Here is a 20,674-nt window from a genome sequence, read left to right as displayed (position 1 = left end):
GATATTGTACAGAGGTCTTTAACATTGTGAGATTACAGCAAATACTGCAGAGTTACAGCAATTTAGGTTAGAAATTCCAAGGACGCACAGATTGCTTGATGCCTGGAGAGTATTGTATGTGACATTTTCACAAATGTTTTTAATGAACATTTACCTAGAGACTCTACAGTGTGCAGCAAGACTGAAATGGAGGTGATAGGCCAAATATCCAGAGAGTAGTTTCAATATAGCTATTTTCAAACAATTAGCAATTATGAATGAACAAAGCACTTTTTAAACATAGTTGTATTGAGAAATTTGTCAGAGCCACTGTACTAAATATGGCAAAAACAATTAGATGTCAAAATAGTACAGCATGATTGACATATACTCGTTTTTTTGGAACAGCGCCCCCCAGTGGGCGGATTGTTTCAGCACTTTGCAGGTCACTACAGTGTCTCCACCTGAACATAACTGCCAAATATCATCCAGATTGGGCAACATTCAGCCTGCCAAAATGTCTGCTGAATGCTGATTGGCTGATGGTGTTCAGCCATGTTGATTGATTAAGTTGCCCTTTGAACATCCTTTAGAGGCTGTATGATAGATTCTGCATGCAAAGTTTCAACTTGCTAGGTTGCACAGTTGCTGAGAAACAGTGCTCCAAATTTACCTCTTGAAGTGAATGGGGCATATATCCGGAAGGACTAATTTGCATATGGCGGCCATATTGTTTACATATTTCTACTTTTTCTTAATGAATATTGAAGCGCATGCTCTCACGAGTGTTTTGATACCAAACATGCCAGGATTGGTCAAAATTCCGAGGACTAGTTTGCAAAAGTAGGTTTTGCATATTATGCAAATTAGCAAAAAATCTATATAGACGGAAGTGCATGGTCCAAATTGGAAAGTTGTTGGTATTGACCCAAGGAATCCATCAAAAAAAGAATTTTGAATGTAGGTCTTATGGTTTTTGAGTTATTGAGAAAATTGTGAAAAATGAATTTCCTTGTTTATAGCGCCACCACTTGACCAATCGGTGCCATTTTTGTTGTACACCGAGATGCACTGATCCTACATCTACCTACCAAGTTTCATTTCTCTATGACTTACGGTTTAGGCTGCACAACTGTTTTTACAGGAGAAAAAGAATAATAATAATAATAATAATAATAATAATAATAATAATAAGAAAAATCTTAGCAAAAACAATAGGGTTCTACGCACCTTCGGTGCTTGAACCCTAATAATAATAATCAGAACAATTACAATAGGGTTTCTAGCACTACGTGCTCGAACCCCTAAATATAGCCGCAAGCGGCGATTTACGGGGTTCGAGCGTTACAGGCAAAGAGACCCCTGGAGGCCAGTTAGGCTTAAAACATGTTGCCGGTTGACCGGCATCGCCAAACTGGATGAGGATGATCAGCATGACCGTGAAGACCAAGCTAGATTACCAGCATGACTAATCTGGATGACAAACTTGTTGACCATATTGACCAAGCTGGAAGACCATAATGACCAAACTGGATGACCAGCATGGCAAAGGTGGTTGGCCAGTATGACCAAGCTGGAAGACCACCATTACTATGAGGACAAAGCTGAATGACCAGCAGGACCATAATGACCAATGTGAATGGCCAGCATGACCAAGCTGGATGGCCAGCATAACCAAGCTGGGTGACCAGCGTGACCATAAAGACCATAATGGCAATGCTAGATGAGTGGTGTGAGTAAACTAGTTGAAAAGCATTGATAAATTGAGCTGTAGTGTTCATCAGGTTTTATGTGGTGTCTTACTGCACTCTAGTGCGCATTTGGTGAAACAAATTCAGTTCTTAAATTGAAAAAACACAAGGCATAAAAAGGGCATATAAATAACCCGTATATAGTATATAAGTTTTGACCTGAACATTCCGCCTGTTAAAAGCTTGCTGGAATGTGATTGGCTAATAGTGACCACAAAAGTGTCCATATCAAATTTTCATTTGGTGTACCATTAGTGCATGGGCCATAGATGATAATTGGCTAGGATGACCTTGATAGCTTGTATGGTTCTAGAGAAACAGCTATCGAGCATTGGCCCCGCCCCCTGGGGGGGTGTATGTCTACTTATACTGACAGGGTATCTGAGAATCATGTAATGATCAAAGGACTGAAGTGGTATTAGTGTCAGGTTAAGCATTCAAAAGTTATAAGTGTTAAAGACATTTTACTGCACCATGGTAGAACTCATTTGCATATGGTGGCCATATTGTTTATAAATGTAAAGATTTTTTTAATAATTATTGAGGAGTAAGCTCTGCTGAACTGTTTGACACCAAACATGTCATGATTGGTCAAGGATCCAAGGACAAGATCTCAAAAGTAGGTTTTGCATATTATACAAATTAAAAAAAAAATTAAGTGGGTGAAGCATAAACAAGAATGACCCAGGTGGCTGACCAGCATGAATAAGAAGGATAAATATGTTCAATCAAGAAAGACAAGCAAGATTAAATAGGTTCAGCAGAGCTTTAATTTAGAATAATTCACCTGTAGCTGTTTCACCAAATGACCACCAGAGCGCAGCAAGAGACCACATATAACCTGCTGGAAATCTATGACTCTATCAGAAAGACAGAACATTCCCTATCAGTGTGTTTCTATTTATTAAAAAGAGAAGAAAAGTTGATTGGGCTCCAAATTGGTACTCATGATCAAGTGGTCTGTATATACATGTATGTAAATTTGTGTGTTGATAGGGTCAAAGGTTCCTGACTTCTGACCATTTAGGTTTGAAAAAAGGGATAATACAGGCTTATGGCCTACAAAATGGCTGTTGCTCTTTGGCCATATTAGAGGCAAAAAATATCTGATTTGGCTCAAAATTTGCAATCAAGATCACAATATCAGTCTATATATGTATGTCAATTTCTGTGTCGATAGGGTCAAAGGTTCCTGACTTCTGTCCATTTAGATTTGAAAAAAGCGTTAATACAGGCTTGAGGCCTACAAAATCGCTGTAGTTTTCCAGCCGTTGTAGAGGCAAAACATGTCCGATTTGGCTGAAAATTTGCAATCAAGATCAGATTATCAGTCTATATATGTGTATAAATTTGTGTGTTGATAGGGTGAAAGGTTCCTGTCTTCTGTCCATTTAGGTTGGAAAATAGCGATAAATAGAATAAATTGAAAATAGTTATTTTTTCACTGTAGAGCCTACTGAAGACTTATTTGGCTCATACTTGGCACATGTACTTCAAATGTCATTGTTAATTAGTAGCTTCAACAGTTTTGGCATGTTTTAAACTTTGACAGAGTTTTGGCCAAATAACTCTGAAAAGGCTTTCACGTACATGTTTGATCAAGGTTTATGGGCCTCAAATAGTTAAAATGTCAAGATTTTTTTGATAATCATTTACCTACAGGGTCTCAAGATTGCATCAAGACCAAATTTGTTTTGATTGATTAAGGACTTAAAGACAAGTTCGAAAAGAGCAATTTTTACTCTTTTGGCCACTGATGAAAATCTTTGCATTTTTGGTAAACACATGTAATTACAAAGTTGTAAAGGCTACAGCAAAGTATACAACTAAAAAAGAATAACAAGCCTAGGCCACTTGTACCTTTAGATATAACTGATTTTCTGCTATAGCGCCCCCTTGAGGCCAATCAACGCCATATTTTAATGGATGATAGAAGGCCCTGAGATACATGTAGGGTATAAGTATCGTCCTCATTGGTCATTGCTTAGCATGTCAAAAGCTTGATTGAATCTGATTGGCTAATAACGATCGCAAAAATTTGCATATCAAATTTTCCTTCTGTAAAACATTAGGACATAGGCCATAGATGATACATGCCAAAGGAGAGCTTCATAGCTTGTACGGTTCCTGAGAAACAGATTTTTAGCTTTGGCTCCGCCCCCTGGGGGCGTATGTCTACACAGATTGACATGCTACCTCAGAATCATGTTGGCATCAAAGTTGTAAAGTGGCATTAGTGTAGGTTTAAGCATTCAAAAGTTACAGCTGTTAGAGTAAATTTGGGTGTGCCATGGTAAGATTAATTTGCATATGGCGGCCATATTGTTTACAAATTTCTCAATTTTTTCGATAATTTTTGAGGATGGGACTCTGCTGAGTTGTTTGACACCAAATATGACAGGATTGGTCAGTGACCCTAGGACAAGTTCTCAAAAGTAGGTTTTGCATATTATGCTAAATAGCAAAAAATCTAAGTGGGCGGAGCTTAGTGGTTCTGTTGACCTTTTTGATTTGCCATTAACCAAGGAATCATATAATGCAAGAATTTTTGCTCTAGCTACCAGGGCGTGGGAGTTACGAGGCCAAACGCGTTGACCTTCGCCATAGCGCCCCCTTGAGGCCGATCGGGCTCATGTTTTGAATCTGAGTAGCGGTGAGAAGTACTACCATATGACCAAGTCTCAGCCCTGTAGGCCTTACGGTTTCTTCTGCCCAATCACTTCTATGGCAGAAAAAGAATAAGAACTATAATAAATATAGCCGCAAGCGGCGATTTACGGGGTTCGAGCGTTACAGGCAAAGAGACCCCTGGAGGCCAGTTAGGCTTAAAACATGTTGCCGGTTGACCGGCATCGCCAAACTGGATGAGGATGACCAGCATGACCGTGAAGACCAAGCTAGATTACCAGCATGACTAATCTGGATGACAAACTTGTTGACCATATTGACCAAGCTGGAAGACCATAATGACCAAACTGGATGACCAGCATGGCAAAGGTGGTTGGCCAGTATGACCAAGCTGGAAGACCACCATTACTATGAGGACAAAGCTGAATGACCAGCAGGACCATAATGACCAATGTGAATGGCCAGCATGACCAAGCTGGATGGCCAGCATAACCAAGCTGGGTGACCAGCGTGACCATAAAGACCATAATGGCAATGCTAGATGAGTGGTGTGAGTAAACTAGTTGAAAAGCATTGATAAATTGAGCTGTAGTGTTCATCAGGTTTTATGTGGTGTCTTACTGCACTCTAGTGGGCATTTGGTGAAACAAATTCAGTTCTTAAATTGAAAAAACACAAGGCGAAAAAAGGGCATATAAATAACCCGTATATAGTATATAAGTTTTGACCTGATTAACATTCCGCCTGTTAATAGCTTGCTGGAATGTGATTGGCTAATAGTGACCACAAAAGTGTCCATATCAAATTTTCATTTGGTGTACCATTAGTGCATGGGCCATAGATGATAATTGGCTAGGATGACCTTGATAGCTTGTATGGTTCTAGAGAAACAGCTATCGAGCATTGGCCCCGCCCCCTGGGGGTGTATGTCTACTTAAACTGACAGGGTATCTGAGAATCATGTAATGATCAAAGGACTGAAGTGGTATTAGTGTCAGGTTAAGCATTCAAAAGTTATAAGTGTTAAAGACATTTTACTGCACCATGGTAGAACTCATTTGCATATGGCGGCCATATTGTTTATAAATGTAAAGATTTTTTTAATAATTATTGAGGAGTAAGCTCTGCTGAACTGTTTGACACCAAACATGTCATGATTGGTCAAGGATCCAAGGACAAGATCTTAAAAGTAGGTTTTGCATATTATGCAAATTTAAAAAAAATTAAGTGGGTGGAGCATAAACAAGAATGACCCACGCGGCTGACCAGCATGAACAAGAAGGATAAATATGTTCAATTAAGAAAGACAAGCAAGATTGAATAAGTTCAGCAGAGCTTTAATTTAGAATAATTCACCTGTAGCTGTTTCACCAAATGACCACCAGAGCGCAGCAAGAGACCACATATAACCTGCTGGAAATCTATCACTATATCAGAAAGACAGAACATTCCCTATCAGTGTGTTTCTATTTATTAAAAAGAGAAGAAAAGTCCGATTGGGCTCCAAATTGGTAGTCATGATCAAGTGGTCTGTATATACATGTATGTAAATTTGTGTGTTGATAGGGTCAAAGGTTCCTGACTTCTGACCATTTAGGTTTGAAAAAAGTGATAATACAGGCTTATGGCCTACAAAATGGCTGTTGCTCTTTGGCCATATTAGAGGCAAAAAATATCTGATTTGGCTCAAAATTTGCAATCAGGATCACAATATCAGTCTATATATGTATGTCAATTTCTGTGTCAATAGGGTCAAAAGTTCCTGACTTCTGTCCATTTAGATTTGAAAAAAGCGATAATACAGGCTTGAGGCCTACAAAATCGCTGTAGTTTTCCAGCCGTTGTAGAGGCAAAACATGTCAGATTTGGCTGAAAATTTGCAATCAAGATCAGATTATCAGTTTATATATGTGTATAAATTTGTGTGTTGATAGGGTGAAAGGTTCCTGTTTTCTGTCCATTTAGGTTGGAAAATAGTGATAAATAGACTAAATTGAAAATAGTTATTTTTTCACTGTAGAGCCTACTGAAGACTTATTTGGCTCATACTTGGCACATGTGCTTCAAATGTCATTGTTAATTAGTAGCTTCAACAGTTTTGGCATGTTTTAAACTTTGACAGAGTTTTGGCTAAATAACTCTGAAAAGGCTTTCACGTACATGTTTGATCAAGGTTTATGGGCCTCAAATAGTTAAATTGTCAAGATTTTTTTGATAATTATTTACCTACAGGGTCTCAAGATTGCATAAAGACCAAATTTGTTTTGATTGATTAAGGACTTAAAGACAAGTTCGAAAAGAGCAATTTTTACTCTTTTGGCCACTGATGAAAATCTTTGCATTTTTGGTAAACACATGTAATTACAAAGTTGTAAAGGCTACAGCAAAGTATACAACTAAAAAAGAATAACAAGCCTAGGCCACTTGTACCTTTAGATATAACTGATTTTCTGCTATAGCGCCCCCTTGAGGCCAATCAACGCCATTTTTTAATGGATGATAGAAGGCCCTGAGATACATGTAGGGTATAAGTATCGTCCTGATTGGTCATTGTTTAGCATGTCAAAAGCTTGCTGGAATCTGATTGGCTAATAACGATCGCAAAAATTTGCATATCAAATTTTCCTTCTGTAAAACATTAGGACATAGGCCATAGATGATACATGCCAAAGGAGAGCTTCATAGCTTGTACGGTTCCTGAGAAACAGATTTTTAGCTTTGGCTCCGCCCCCTGGGGGCGTATGTCTACACAGATTGACGGGCTACCTCAGAATCATGTTGGCATCAAAGGTCTAAAGTGGCATTAGTGTAGGTTTAAGCATTCAAAAGTTACAGTTGTTAGAGTAAATTTGGGTGTGCCACGGTAAGATTAATTTGCATATGGCGGCCATATTGTTTACAAATTTCACAATTTTTTTGATAATTATTGAGGTTGGGACTCTGCTGAGTTGTTTGACACCAAATATGACAGGATTGGTCAATGACCCTAGGACAAGTTCTCAAAAGTAGGTTTTGCATATTATGCTAAATAGCAAAAAATCTAAGTGGGCGGAGCTTAGTGGTTCTATTGACCTTTTTGATTTGCCATTAACCAAGGAATCATATAATGCAAGAATTTTAGCTCTAGCTATCAGGGCGTAGGAGTTACGAGGCCAAACGCGTTGACCTTCGCCATAGCGCCCCCTTGAGGCCGATCGGGCTCATCTTTTGAATCTGAGTAGCGGTGAGAAGTACTACCATATGACCAAGTCTCAGCCCTGTAGGCCTTACGGTTTCTTCTGCCCAATCACTTCTATGGCAGAAAAAGAATAAGAACTATAATAATAATAAATATAGCCGCAAGCGGCGATTTACGGGGTTCGAGCGTTACAGGCAAAGAGACCCCTGGAGGCCGGTTAGGCTTAAAACATGTTGCCGGTTGACCGGCATCGCCAAACTGGATGAGGATGACCAGCATGACCGTGAAGACCAAGCTAGATTACCAGCATGACTAATCTGGATGACAAACTTGTTGACCATATTGACCAAGCTGGAAGACCATAATGACCAAACTGGATGACCAGCATGGCAAAGGTGGTTGGCCAGTATGACCAAGCTGGAAGACCACCATTACTATGAGGACAAAGCTGAATGACCAGCAGGACCATAATGACCAATGTGAATGGCCAGCATGACCAAGCTGGATGGCCAGCATAACCAAGCTGGGTGACCAGCGTGACCATAAAGACCATAATGGCAATGCTAGATGAGTGGTGTGAGTAAACTAGTTGAAAAGCATTGATAAATTGAGCTGTAGTGTTCATCAGGTTTTATGTGGTGTCTTACTGCACTCTAGTGGGCATTTGGTGAAACAAATTCAGTTCTTAAATTGAAAAAACACAAGGCATAAAAAGGGCATATAAATAACCCGTGTATAGTATATAAGTTTTGACTTGATTAACATTCCGCCTGTTAAAAGCTTGCTGGAATGTGATTGGCTAATAGTGACCACAAAAGTGTCCATATCAAATTTTCATTTGGTGTACCATTAGTGCATGGGCCATAGATGATAATTGGCTAGGATGACCTTGATAGCTTGTATGGTTCTAGAGAAACAGCTATCGAGCATTGGCCCCACCCCCTGGGGGGGTGTATGTCTACTTAAACTGACAGGTTATCTGAGAATCATGTAATGATCAAAGGACTGATATGGTATTAGTGTCAGGTTAAGCATTCAAAAGTTATAAGTGTTAAAGACATTTTACTGCACCATGGTAGAACTCATTTGCATATGGCGGCCATATTGTTTATAAATGTAAAGATTTTTTTAATAATTATTGAGGAGTAAGCTCTGCTGAACTGTTTGACACCAAACATGTCATGATTGGTCAAGGATCCAAGGACAAGATCTCAAAAGTAGGTTTTGCATATTATGCAAATTAAAAAAAAAATTAAGTGGGTGGAACATAAACAAGAATGACCCAGGCGGCTGACTAGCATGACCAAGAAGGATAAAGATCTTCAATTAAGCAAGACAAGCAAGATTGAATAAGTTCAGCAGAGCTTTAATTTAGAATAATTCAACTGTAACTGTTTCACCAAATGACCACCAGAGCGCAGCAAGAGACCACATATAACCTGCTGGAAATCTATCACTCTATCAGAAAGACAGAACATTCCCTATCAGTGTGTTTCTATTTATTAAAAAGAGAAGAAAAGTCCGATTGGGCTCCAAATTGGTACTCATGATCAAGTGGTCTGTATATACATGTATGTAAATTTGTGTGTTGATAGGGTTAAAGGTTCCTGACTTCTGACCATTTAGGTTTGAAAAAAGTGATAATACAGGCTTATGGCCTACAAAATGGCTGTTGCTCTTTGGCCATATTAGAGGCAAAAAATATCTGATTTGGCTCAAAATTTGCAATCAGGATCACAATATCAGTCTATATATGTATGTCAATTTCTGTGTCAATAGGGTCAAAGGTTCCTGACTTCTGACCATTTAGGTTTGAAAAAAGTGATAATACAGGCTTATGGCCTACAAAATGGCTGTTGCTCTTTGGCCATGTTAGAGGCAAAAAATATCTGATTTGGCTCAAAATTTGCAATCAAGATCACAATATCAGTCTATACATGTATGTAAATTTGTGTGTTGATAGGGTCAAAGGTTCCTGACTTCTGACCATTTAGGTTTGAAAAAAGTGATAATACAGGCTTATGGCCTACAAAATGACTGTTGCTCTTTGGCCATATTAGAGGCAAAAAATATCTGATTTGGCTCAAAATTTGCAATCAGGATCACAATATCAGTCTATATATGTATGTCAATTTCTGTGTCAATAGGGTCAAAGGTTCCTGACTTCTGTCCATTTAGATTTGAAAAAAGCGATAATACAGGCTTGAGGCCTACAAAATCGCTGTAGTTTTCCAGCCGTTGTAGAGGCAAAACATGTCCGATTTGGCTGAAAATTTGCAATCAAGATCAGATTATCAGTCTATATATGTGTATAAATTTGTGTGTTGATAGGGTGAAAGGTTCCTGTCTTCTGTCCATTTAGGTTGGAAAATAGCGATAAATAGAATAAATTGAAAATAGTTATTTTTTCACTGTAGAGCCTACTGAAGACTTATTTGGCTCATACTTGGCACATGTACTTCAAATGTCATTGTTAATTAGTAGGTTCAACAGTTTTGGCATGTTTTAAACTTTGACAGAGTTTTGGCCAAATAACTCTGAAAAGGCTTTCACGTACATGTTTGATCAAGGTTTATGGGCCTCAAATAGTTTAAATGTCAAGATTTTTTTGATAATTATTTACCTACAGGGTCTCAAGATTGCATCAAGACCAAATTTGTTTTGATTGATTAAGGACTTAAAGACAAGTTCGAAAAGAGCAATTTTTACTCTTTTGGCCACTGATGAAAATCTTTGCATTTTTGGTAAACATATGTAATTACAAAGTTGTAAAGGCTACAGCAAAGTATACAACTAAAAAAGAATAACAAGCCTAGGCCACTTGTACCTTCAGATATAACTGATTTTCTGCTATAGCGCCCCCTTGAGGCCAATCAACGCCATATTTTAATGGATGATAGAAGGCCCTGAGATACATGTAGGGTATAAGTATCGTCCTGATTGGTCATTGTTTAGCCTGTCAAAAGCTTGCTGGAATCTGATTGGCTAATAACGATCGCAAAAATTTGCATATCAAATTTTCCTTCTGTAAAACATTAGGACATAGGCCATAGATGATACATGCCAAAGGAGAGCTTCATAGCTTGTACGGTTCCTGAGAAACAGATTTTTAGCTTTGGCTCCGCCCCCTGGGGGCGTATGTCTACACAGATTGACGGGCTACCTCCGAATCATGTTGGCATCAAAGTTCTAAAGTGGCATTAGTGTAGGTTTAAGCATTCAAAAGTTACAGCTGTTAGAGTAAATTTGGGTGTGCCACGGTAAGATTAATTTGCATATGGCGGCCATATTGTTTACAAATTTCAAATTTTTTTTGATAATTATTGAGGTTGGGACTCTGCTGAGTTGTTTGACACCAAATATGACAGGATTGGTCAATGACCCTAGGACAAGTTCTCAAAAGTAGGTTTTGCATATTATGCTAAATAGCAAAAAATCTAAGTGGGCGGAGCTTAGTAGTTCTATTGACCTTTTTGATTTCCCATTAACCAAGGAATCATATAATGCAAGAATTTTTGCTCTAGCTATCAGGGCGTAGGAGTTACGAGGCCAAACGCGTTGACCTTCGCCATAGCGCCCCCTTGAGGCCGATCGGGCTCATCTTTTGAATCTGAGTAGCGGTGAGAAGTACTACCATATGACCAAGTCTCAGCCCTGTAGGCCTTACGGTTTCTTCTGCCCAATCACTTCTATGGCAGAAAAAGAATAAGAACTATAATAATAATAATAATAATAATAATAATAATAATAATAATAATAATAATAATAATAATAATAATCAGAACAATTACAATAGGGTTTCTAGCACTACGTGCTCGAACCCCTAATAATAATAATAATCAGAACAATTACAATAGGGTTTCTAGCACTACGTGCTCGAACCCCTAATAATAAATATAGCCGCAAGCGGCGATTTACGGGGTTCGAGCGTTACAGGCAAAGAGACCCCTGGAGGCCAGTTAGGCTTAAAACATGTTGCCGGTTGACCGGCATCGCCAAACTGGATGAGGATGACCAGCATGACCGTGAAGACCAAGCTAGATTACCAGCATGACTAATCTGGATGACAAACTTGTTGACCATATTGACCAAGCTGGAAGACCATAATGACCAAACTGGATGACCAGCATGGCAAAGGTGGTTGGCCAGTATGACCAAGCTGGAAGACCACCATTACTATGAGGACAAAGCTGAATGACCAACAGGACCATAATGACCAATGTGAATGGCCAGCATGACCAAGCTGGATGGCCAGCATAACCAAGCTGGGTGACCAGCGTGACCATAAAGACCATAATGGCAATGCTAGATGAGTGGTGTGAGTAAACTAGTTGAAAAGCATTGATAAATTGAGCTGTAGTGTTCATCAGGTTTTATGTGGTGTCTTACTGCACTCTAGTGGGCATTTGGTGAAACAAATTCAGTTCTTAAATTGAAAAAACACAAGGCATAAAAAGGGCATATAAATAACCTGTATATAGTATATAAGTTTTGACCTGATTAACATTCCGCCTGTTAAAAGCTTGCTGGAATGTGATTGGCTAATAGTGACCACAAAAGTGTCCATATCAAATATTCATTTGGTGTACCATTAGTGCATGGGCCATAGATGATAATTGGCTAGGATGACCTTGATAGCTTGTATGGTTCTAGAGAAACAGCTATCGAGCATTGGCCCCGCCGCCTGGGGGTGTATGTCTACTTAAACTGACAGGGTATCTGAGAATCATGTAATGATCAAAGGACTGAAGTGGTATTAGTGTCAGGTTAAGCATTCAAAAGTTATAAGTGTTAAAGACATTTTACTGCACCATGGTAGAACTCATTTGCATATGGCGGCCCTATTGTTTATAAATGTAAAGATTTGTTAAAAAATTATTGAGGAGTAAGCTCTGCTGAACTGTTTGACACCAAACATGTCATGATTGGTCAAGGATCCAAGGACAAGATCTCAAAAGTAGGTTTTGCATATTATGCAAATTAAAAAAAAATTAAGTGGGTGGAGCATAAACAAGAATGACCCAGGCAGCTGACCTGCATGAACAAGAAGGATAAATATGTTCAATTAAGCAAGACAAGCAAGATTGAATAAGTTCAGCAGAGCTTTAATTTAGAATAATTCACCTGTAGCTGTTTCACCAAATGACCACCAGAGCGCAGCAAGAGACCACATATAACCTGCTGGAAATCTATCACTCTATCAGAAAAACAGAACATTCCCTATCAGTGTGTTTCTATTTATTAAAAAGAGAAGAAAAGTCCGATTGGGCTCCAAATTGGTACTCATGATCAAGTGGTCTGTATATACATGTATGTAAATTTGTGTGTTGATAGGGTCAAAGGTTCCTGACTTCTGACCATTTAGGTTTGAAAAAAGTGATAATACAGGCTTATGGCCTACAAAATGGCTGTTGCTCTTTGGCCATATTAGAGGCAAAAAATATCTGATTTGGCTCAAAATTGGCAATCAAGATCACAATATCAGTCTATATATGTATGTCAATTTCTGTGTCAATAGGGTCAAAGGTTACTGACTTCTGTCCATTTAGATTTGAAAAAAGCGATATTACAGGCTTGAGGCCTACAAAATCGCTGTAGTTTTCCAGCCGTTGTAGAGGCAAAACATGTCCGATTTGGCTGAAAATTTGCAATCAAGATCAGATTATCAGTCTATATATGTGTATAAATTTGTGTGTTGATAGGGTGAAAGGTTCCTGTCTTCTGTCCATTTAGGTTGGAAAATAGCGATAAATAAAATAAATTGAAAATAGTTATTTTTTCACTGTAGAGTCTACTGAAGACTTATTTGGCTCATACTTGGCACATGTACTTCAAATGTCATTGTTAATTAGTAGCTTCAACAGTTTTGGCATGTTTTAAACTTTGACAGAGTTTTGGCCAAATAACTCTGAAAAGGCTTTCACGTACATGTTTGATCAAGGTTTATGGGCCTCAAATAGTTAAAATGTCAAGATTTTTTTGATAATTATTTACCTACAGGGTCTCAAGATTGCATCAAGACCAAATTTGTTTTGATTGATTAAGGACTTAAAGACAAGTTCGAAAAGAGCAATTTTTACTCTTTTGGCCACTGATGAAAATCTTTGCATTTTTGGTAAACACATGTAATTACAAAGTTGTAAAGGCTACAGCAAAGTATACAAGTAAAAAAGAATAACAAGCCTAGGCCACTTGTACCTTTAGATATAACTGATTTTCTGCTATAGCGCCCCCTTGAGGCCAATCAACGCCATATTTTAATGGATGATAGAAGGCCCTGAGATACATGTAGGGTATAAGTATCGTCCTGATTGGTCATTGTTTAGCCTGTCAAAAGCTTGCTGGAAACTGATTGGCTAATAACGATCGCAAAAATTTGCATATCAAATTTTCCTTCTGTAAAACATTAGGACATAGGCCATAGATGATACATGCCAAAGGAGAGCTTCATAGCTTGTACGGTTCCTGAGAAACAGATTTTTAGCTTTGGCTCCGCCCCCTGGGGGCGTATGTCTACACAGATTGACGGGCTACCTCAAAATCATGTTGGCATCAAAGTTGTAAAGTGGCATTAGTGTAGGTTTAAGCATTCAAAAGTTACAGCTGTTAGAGTAAATTTGGGTGTGCCACGGTAAGATTAATTTGCATATGGCGGCCATATTGTTTACAAATTTCACAATTTTTTCGATAATTATTGAGCTTGGGACTCTGCTGAGTTGTTTGAAACCAAATATGACAGGATTGGTCAATGACCCTAGGACAAGTTCTCAAAAGTAGGTTTTGCATATTATGCTAAATAGCAAAAAATCTAAGTGGGCGGAGCTTAGTGGTTCTATTGACCTTTTTGATTTGCCATTAACCAAGGAATCATATAATGCAAGAATTTTTGCTCTAGCTATCAGGGCGTAGGAGTTACGAGGCCAAACGCATTGACCTTCGCCATAGCGCCCCCTTGAGGCCGATCGGGCTCATCTTTTGAATCTGAGTAGCGGTGAGAAGTACTACCATATGACCAAGTCTCAGCCCTGTAGGCCTTACGGTTTCTTCTGCCCAATCACTTCTATGGCAGAAAAAGAATAAGAACTATAAATATAGCCGCAAGCGGCGATTTACGGGGTTCGAGCGTTACAGGCAAAGAGACCCCTGGAGGCCAGTTAGGCTTAAAACATGTTGCCGGTTGACCAGCATGACCGTGAAGACCAAGCTAGATTACCAGCATGACTAATCTGGATGACAAACTTGTTGACCATATTGACCAAGCTGGAAGACCATAATGACCAAACTGGATGACCAGCATGGCAAAGGTGGTTGGCCAGTATGACCAAGCTGGAAGACCACCATTACTATGAGGACAAAGCTGAATGACCAGCAGGACCATAATGACCAATGTGAATGGCCAGCATGACCAAGCTGGATGGCCAGCATAACCAAGCTGGGTGACCAGCGTGACCATAAAGACCATAATGGCAATGCTAGATGAGTGGTGTGAGTAAACTAGTTGAAAAGCATTGATAAATTGAGCTGTAGTGTTCATCAGGTTTTATGTGGTGTCTTACTGCACTCTAGTGCGCATTTGGTGAAACAAATTCAGTTCTTAAATTGAAAAAACACAAGGCATAAAAAGGGCATATAAATAACCCGTATATAGTATATAAGTTTTGACCTGATTAACATTCCGCCTGTTAAAAGCTTGCTGGAATGTGATTGGCTAATAGTGACCACAAAAGTGTCCATATCAAATTTTCATTTGGTGTACCATTAGTGCATGGGCCATAGATGATAATTGGCTAGGATGACCTTGATAGCTTGTATGGTTCTAGAGAAACAGCTATCGAGCATTGGCCCCGCCCCCTGGGGGGGTGTATGTCTACTTAAACTGACAGGGTATCTGAGAATCATGTAATGATCAAAGGACTGAAGTGGTATTAATGTCAGGTTAAGCATTCAAAAGTTATAAGTGTTAAAGACATTTTACTGCACCATGGTAGAACTCATTTGCATATGGCGGCCATATTGTTTATAAATGTAAAGATTTTTTAAATAATTATTGAGGAGTAAGCTCTGCTGAACTGTTTGACACCAAACATGTCATGATTGGTCAAGGATCCAAGGACAAGATCTCAAAAGTAAGTTTTGCATATTATGCAAATAAAAAAAAAATTAAGTGGGTGGAACATAAACAAGAATGACCCAGGTGGCTGAGTAGCATGACCAAGAAGGATAAATATGTTCAATTAAGCAAGACAAGCAAGATTAAATAAGTTCAGCAGAGCTTTAATTTAGAATAATTCACCTGTAGCTGTTTCACCAAATGACCACCAGAGCGCAGCAAGAGACCACATATAACCTGCTGGAAATCTATCACTCTATAAGTAAGACAGAACATTCCCTATCAGTGTGTTTCTATTTATTACAAAGAGAGGAAAAGTCCGATTGGGCTCAAAATTGGTTGTCATGATCAAGTGGTCTGTATATATATGTGTGTAAATTTGTGTGTTGATAGGGTCAAAGGTTCCTGACTTCTGTCCATTTAGGCTTGAAAAAAGCTATAATACAGGCTTATGGCCTACAAAATGGCTGTTGCTCTTTGGCCATATTAGAGGCAAAAAATATCTGATTTGGCTCAAAATTTGCAATCAAGATCACAATATCAGTCTACATATGTATGTCAATTTCTGTGTCAATAGGGTCAAAGGTTCCTGACTTCTGTCCATTTAGGTTTGAAAAAAGCGATAATAGAGGCTTGAGGCCTACAAAATCGCTGTAGTTTTCCAGCCGTTGTAGAGGCAAAACATGTCCGATTTGGCTGATAATTTGCAATCAAGATCAGATTATCAGTCTATATATGTGTATAAATTTGTGTGTTGATAGGGTGAAAGGTTCCTGTCTTCTGTCCATTTAGGTTGGAAAATAGCGATAAATAGAATAAATTGAAAATAGTTATTTTTTCACTGTAGAGCCTACTGAAGACTTATTTGGCTCATACTTGGCACATGTACTTCAAATGTCATTGTTAATTAGTAGCTTCAACAGTTTTGGCATGTTTTAAACTTTGACAGAGTTTTGGCCAAATAACTCTGACAAGGCTTTCACGTACATGTTTGATCAAGGTTTATGGGCCTCAAATAGTTAAAATGTCAAGATGTTTTGATAATTATTTACCTACAGGGTCTCAAGATTGCATCAAGACCAAATTTGTTTTGATTGATTAAGGACTTAAAGACAAGTTCGAAAAGAGCAATTTTTACTCTTTTGGCCACTGATGAAAATCTTTGCATTTTTGGTAAATACATGTAATTACGAAGTTGTAAAGGCTACAGCAAAGTATACAACTAAAAAAGAATAACAAGCCTAGGCCACTTGTACCTTTAGATATAACTGATTTTCTGCTATAGCGCCCCCTTGAGGCCAATCAACGCCATATTTTAATGGATGATAGAAGGCCCTGAGATACATGTAGGGTATAAGTATCGTCCTGATTGGTCATTGTTTAGCCTGTCAAAAGCTTGCTGGAAACTGATTGGCTAATAACGATCGCAAAAATTTGCATATCAAATTTTCCTTCTGTAAAACATTAGGACATAGGCCATAGATGATACATGCCAAAGGAGAGCTTCATAGCTTGTACGCTTCCTCAGAAACAGATTTTTAGCTTTGGCTCCGCCCCCTGGGGGCGTATGTCTACACAGATTGACGGGCTACCTCAGAATCATGTTGGCATCATAGGTCTAAAGGGGCATTAGTGTAGGTTTAAGCATTCAAAAGTTACAGCTGTTAGAGTAAATTTGGGTGTGCCACGGTAAGATTAATTTGCATATGGCGGCCATATTGTTTACAAATTGCACAATTTTTTCGATAATTATTGAGGTTGGGACTCTGCTGAGTTGTTTGACACCAAATATGACAGGATTGGTCAATGACCCTAGGACAAGTTCTCAAAAGTAGGTTTTGCATATTATGCTAAATAGCAAAAAATCTAAGTGGGCGGAGCTTAGTGGTTCTATTGACCTTTTTGATTTGCCATTAACCAAGGAATCATATAATGCAAGAAATTTTGCTCTAGCTATCAGGGCGTAGGAGTTACGAGGCCAAACGCGTTGACCTTCGCCATAGCGCCCCCTTGAGGCCGATCGGGCTCATCTTTTGAATCTGAGTAGCGGTGAGAAGTACTACCATATGACCAAGTCTCAGCCCTGTAGGCCTTACGGTTTCTTCTGCCCAATCACTTCTATGGCAGAAAAAGAATAAGAACTATAATAATAATAATAATAATAATAATAATAATAATCAGAACAATTACAATAGGGTTTCTAGCACTACGTGCTCGAACCCCTAATAATAATAATAATAATAATAATAATAATAATAATAATCAGAACAATTACAATAGGGTTTCTAGCACTACGTGCTCGAACCCCTAATAAATATAGCCGCAAGCGGCGATTTACGGGGTTCGAGCGTTACAGGCAAAGAGACCCCTGGAGGCCAGTTAGGCTTAAAACATGTTGCCGGTTGACCGGCATCGCCAAACTGGATGAGGATGACCTGCATGACCGTGAAGACCAAGCTAGATTACCAGCATGACTAATCTGGATGACAAACTTGTTGACCATATTGACCAAGCTGGAAGACCATAATGACCAAACTGGATGACCAGCATGGCAAAGGTGGTTGGCCAGTATGACCAAGCTGGAAGACCACCATTACTATGAGGACAAAGCTGAATGACCAGCAGGACCATAATGACCAATGTGAATGGCCAGCATGACCAAGCTGGATGGCCAGCATAACCAAGCTGGGTGACCAGCGTGACCATAAAGACCATAATGGCAATGCTAGATGAGTGGTGTGAGTAAACTAGTTGAAAAGCATTGATAAATTGAGCTGTAGTGTTCATCAGGTTTTATCTGGTGTCTTACTGCACTCTAGTGGGCATTTGGTGAAACAAATTCAGTTCTTAAATTGAAAAAACACAAGGCATAAAAAGGGCATATAAATAACCCGTATATAGTATATAAGTTTTCACCTGATTAACATTCCGCCTGTTAAAAGCTTGCTGGAATGTGATTGGCTAATAGTGACCTTGGCTAGGATGACCTTGATAGCTTGTATGGTTCTAGAGAAACAGCTATTGAGCATTGGCCCCGCCCCCTGGGGGTGTATGTCTACTTAAACTGACAGGGTATTTGAGAATCATGTAGTAATCAAAGGGCTGAAGTGGTATTAGTGTCAGGTTAAGCATTCAAAAGTTATAAGTGTTAAAGACATTTTACTGCACCATGGTAGAACTCATTTGCATATGGCGGTCATATTGTTTATAAATGTAAAGATTTTTTAAATAATTATTGAGGAGTAAGCTCTGCTGAACTGTTTGACACCAAACATGTCATGATTGGTCAAGGATCCAAGGACAAGATCTCAAAAGTAGGTTTTGCATATTATGCAAATTTAAAAAAAAATTAAGTGGGTGGAGCATAAACAAGAATGACCCAGGCGGCTGATCAGCATGAACAAGAAGGATAAATATGTTCAATTAAGCAAGACAAGCAAGATTGAATAAGTTCAGCAGAGCTTTAATTTAGAATAATTCAAATGTAACTGTTTCACCAAATGACCACCAGAGCGCAGCAAGAGACCACATATAACCTGCTGGAAATCTACCACTCTATAAATAAGACAGAACATTCCCTATCAGTGTGTTTCTATTTATTAAAAAGAGAAGAAAAGTCCGATTGGGCTCCAAATTGGTACTCATGATCAAGTGGTCTGTATATACATGTATGTAAATTTGTGTGTTGATAGGGTCAAAGGTTCCTGACTTCTGACCATTTAGGTTTGAAAAAAGTGATAATACAGGCTTATGGCCTACAAAATGGCTGTTGCTCTTTGGCCATATTAGAGGCAAAAAATATCTGATTTGGCTCAAAATTTGCAATCAAGATCACAATATCAGTCTATATATGTATGTCAATTTCTGTGTCAATAGGGTCAAAGGTTCCTGACTTCTGTCCATTTAGATTTGAAAAAAGCGATAATACAGGCTTGAGGCCTACAAAATCGCTGTAGTTTTCCAGCCGTTGTAGAGGCAAAACATGTCCGATTTGGCTGAAAATTTGCAATCAAGATCAGATTATCAGTCTATATATGTGTATAAATTTGTGTGTTGATAGGGTGAAAGGTTCCTGTCTTCTGTCCATTTAGGTTGGAAAATAGCGATAAATAGAATAAATTGAAAATAGTTATTTTTTTCACTGTAGAGCCTACTGAAGACTTATTTGGCTCATACTTGGCACATGTACTTCAAATGTCATTGTTAATTAGTAGCTTCAACAGTTTTGGCACGTTTTAAACTTTAACAGAGTTTTGGCCAAATAACTCTGAAAAGGCTTTTACGTACATGTTTGATCAAGGTTTATGGGCCTCAAGTAGTTAAAATGTCAAGATTTTTTTGATAATTATTTACCTACAGGGTCTCAAGATTGCATCAAGACCAAATTTGTTTTGATTGATTAAGGACTTAAAGACAAGTTCGAAAAGAGCAATTTTTACTCTTTTGGCCACTGATGAAAATCTTTGCATTTTTGGTAAACACATGTTATTACAAAGTTGTAAAGGCTACAGCAAAGTATACAACTAAAAAAGAATAACAAGCCTAGGCCACTTGTACCTTTAGATATAACTGATTTTCTGCTATAGCGCCCCCTTGAAGCCAATCAACGCCATATTTTAATGGATGATAGAAGGCCCTGAGATACATGTAGTTTATAAGTATCGTCCTGATTGGTCATTGTTTAGCATGTCAAAAGCTTGCTGGAATCTGATTGGCTAATAACGATCGCAAAAATTTGCATATCAAATTTTCCTTCTGTAAAACATTAGGACATAGGCCATAGATGATATATGTCAAAGGAGAGCTTCATAGCTTGTACGATTCCTGAGAAACAGATTTTTAGCTTTGGCTCCGCCCCCTGGGGGCGTATGTCTACATAGATTAAAGGGCTACCTCAGAATCATGTTGGCATCAAAGTTGTAAAGTGGCATTAGTGTACGTTTAAGCATTCAAAAGTTACAGCTGTTAGAGTAAATTTGGGTGTGCCACGGTAAGATTAATTTGCATATGGCGGCCATATTGTTTACA

The sequence above is a fragment of the Astyanax mexicanus genome, chromosome 10 (assembly GCF_023375975.1).
Source record: "Astyanax mexicanus isolate ESR-SI-001 chromosome 10, AstMex3_surface, whole genome shotgun sequence".
Taxonomy (NCBI): domain Eukaryota; kingdom Metazoa; phylum Chordata; class Actinopteri; order Characiformes; family Acestrorhamphidae; genus Astyanax; species Astyanax mexicanus.
Note: the sequence above shows the minus strand (reverse complement) of the source record.